General features: G+C 35.7%; 1 long non-coding RNA gene across 2 annotated transcripts; it reads left to right on the top strand.

Moving 5' to 3' along the window:
- The first annotated feature begins 226 nt into the window (after positions 1–226).
- On the top strand, positions 227–1,926 carry LOC111208616. 2 transcript variants are annotated; one of them, XR_002660509.2, is made up of 4 exons: positions 227–999; positions 1,189–1,227; positions 1,443–1,562; positions 1,657–1,926. It is a non-coding gene; the product is annotated as an uncharacterized LOC111208616 (long non-coding RNA). The 2 variants fall into 2 exon arrangements; XR_002660508.2 differs by having other exon boundaries at positions 233–1,054; positions 1,657–1,925.
- Positions 1,927–2,881: the final 955 nt, after the last annotated feature.

Raw genomic sequence — 2,881 nt, forward strand, 5'->3', positions numbered from 1 at the left:
GGATTATTTTGCCCATGTGGCATCCCTCTTTAGCCTTCAAATTAGCTTCTTTTATATAGTGGGATACATAAATATTCAACTTTAAACATTATAATACACACCCTACATATACCATAGCCCTAATTGTAACTCCAAACCCTATATCATATTCCAAACTCTATATAAAAATTATTAAATCATAGCATTTTTAAATTTATAACACATTATTTTATACTAAATTATGAAATTATACAAACAATCAAATCTAAATAAAATCAGTATATTCATAATATAACTTCAATCCCTAAACTCCAAACCACATACCTCATATTGACCTATATCACATAAAATATTAAATCTTAATTTTTAATCAATCACATAATTTAAAAAGAAGATACAGATTAAAAGTTTTAAATTATGATATCAAATTATTTGAAGTTTAAATAATTTTACAATAATTATAAACAAAAAAAGAAGATAATTTGTATTGTTTTTTCTGAGCCATTGATTGATTTTAAAATCAAAGGTCCAAAATCAATCTGCTATCTATCTTCACCTTTGTTTTCTATTGGTTTGGCGCGGATCACCCTCTGCACCGTTAGTGAGATTTGTTTCTTTTTTTTCCAATTATTTTCTGAGAACAGATCGAGAGAGAGAGAGGCGATTGGGTAAGCTGTACTCGACGCCCTAGCAAACCTCGGCCTCCTTCTCTTCTCTTCTCTTCCTCGTCGGCCTCGAGTTGATCTGAAATCTCTCCGCCGCACCAGCCAAAGGTGATTTCCATCGCAGCCGCCAGAATGCTCATCCCTTTCGCGATGGGCGTCGTCACCTCCTTCCCTTTCCCGGAAGTTTCTTCACCGGAATCGAAGCCAATCGGAGTGGGCCTTCCAGAGGCTTCTCAAGGAGATGTCCGGTTCCAATCAAACCTCTTAGGATGAAGATGATTTAGAAGATGAATCTGAGGATGACGAAGGCCGCTCCTGTTGCTGCCAAGGCCTGATCCAGCAGAGAAAGAGAAAGGTGTGAGAATCTTTTCCTATGACGTTTGGCATATGATATCGTGCTCTCATAATAGGTCAGCCACCATCCAACAATTATCGCTTGCCATAATGTGGATAGTAGTAGCGATGCATCCTGCCTATTATTTGATTGCATATTGCTTTTACTTGTTGTTTGCTGATGGAAAGTTACTCCCTTTTATGAAAACAGATCTCCGATGTCGAAAAGATCAATGCTGAGATGAAACAGGTAAAGAATATTCCCTTCTCTTAACATTGTAGTTGCTGTAATCTCTCTCTGTATTAGAAACCAGTTGGTTCACTGAAAAACCATCTCTGCTTAATCTGAAGAATGTGTGTTTTTTTTGTTGTTGTTTCAAAGGCTCCATATCTCTATATAGTTACGATCTTTACATCTCTTCAAAGTTCTAAAGGTTGAATGTTTTGTTCTTGTTGTTTTGACAGGGGGTGAAGTCACAGCTGCTAAAGGGTTTAACGCTGGTGGTATGTACGATGGGTTACGAGCTTCAGAGGAAAAGCCTGATCTCGGTATTGTAACATGTGATGTCGATGCTGTACCTGCAGGTTCAAAGCTAGTTATGTTTGTTGTGCTTAAGTGGAAAAACGTTTCTGATTTTTCTGTCTTGCTTATCGAATGGATTTTTCATGTCTGTTGCAGATAACTGAACACATCTTACAAGAAGCTGGACAAGGCACAAGTAGCAGATGGTGGCGAGTTTGAAGGGTCGATGGTGGAGGAGTTGTGGAAGAAGAAGAACAGTGAGGAGGCGGTTTGAAGGGATGATTATGAAGGGTTATTAGTGGTAAATTGATAGGTGTTAATGGTTCGTGTAAACAATGAAATGTTTGATAGGTGTTCATAGTTTATGTTTTTGTTGTGGTTTGTATAAACAAGATAAGTTTTATGGGTTTTTAAATAATTTAATATTTATTGAGAGTTTTTTAATAATTTTAATAGTTTTTATTACAAATATTCGAAATAAATATTACATTTACAAAAATAAAATCAATTTGTAATTATTATTAATAAATTTTTGAATAATTTAAAAACTAATTAATAACACAAAACATTTGCTATCTTTCCTACTGGAAAAATCAAATTAATAAGTGTTAATAATATTTGTACAACGTTATTATAAATATTAACAATTGCGTAAACAAAAACGCTATTATTGTACGGTTAATTATAGCATAACTGAAAACCGCTATTAAAAGTGTCGGACCTATTATAACGGGCGCTGTCAGAGCGGACAAGGAAGCGCTATATTATACATGACTCATAGCGTTTTTCGTCTGCTATTACTACCCTTATTTCCTGTAGTGAATAGCCCCTTTCAAGATGGCGAAAAGACTGATTTCAAAGCCATCTTGCCAATGATAGAGTAAAAATGTCCAGGTTGAAATTGTTTAGAAAAGACGCCAGCAAGTTGATTGTTTGTGCGTACTTTGATCAATCCTTTGAGTATCAATTCTCTGACTTTGTGACAATCAAACTCAAGATGTTTAGTTCTTTCATGAAACACTACTGCAGTGTTTGCATGTGAATTGCTGCAGTAGAATCACAAAAGAAAGCCACCGGTTGAATCTGAATACTTGGAAATATGTTAAGAGATTTACCAACCCTTGAATCTCACGAACTGCAAACCCCATAGCTCTCTATTCAGATTCCGCTGATGAATGTGAAACTGTATCTTATGTCTTAGACTTCCATGAGATTAATGAGCTTCCAAGAAACATGCAATAGCCTGAGGTTGAACGACGTGTCTACAAACAAGAGGCCCAATCTGCATCTGTAAAAGCCTTAAGCACAAGATCACAGGTGGATGAGTAAAAAATTCTCATTCCGATTGTCCCTTTAAGATAGTGTAAGACTATCAAAGCAG

This window comes from Brassica napus, chromosome C8 (assembly GCF_020379485.1).
Source record: "Brassica napus cultivar Da-Ae chromosome C8, Da-Ae, whole genome shotgun sequence".
NCBI classification, from domain to species: domain Eukaryota; kingdom Viridiplantae; phylum Streptophyta; class Magnoliopsida; order Brassicales; family Brassicaceae; genus Brassica; species Brassica napus.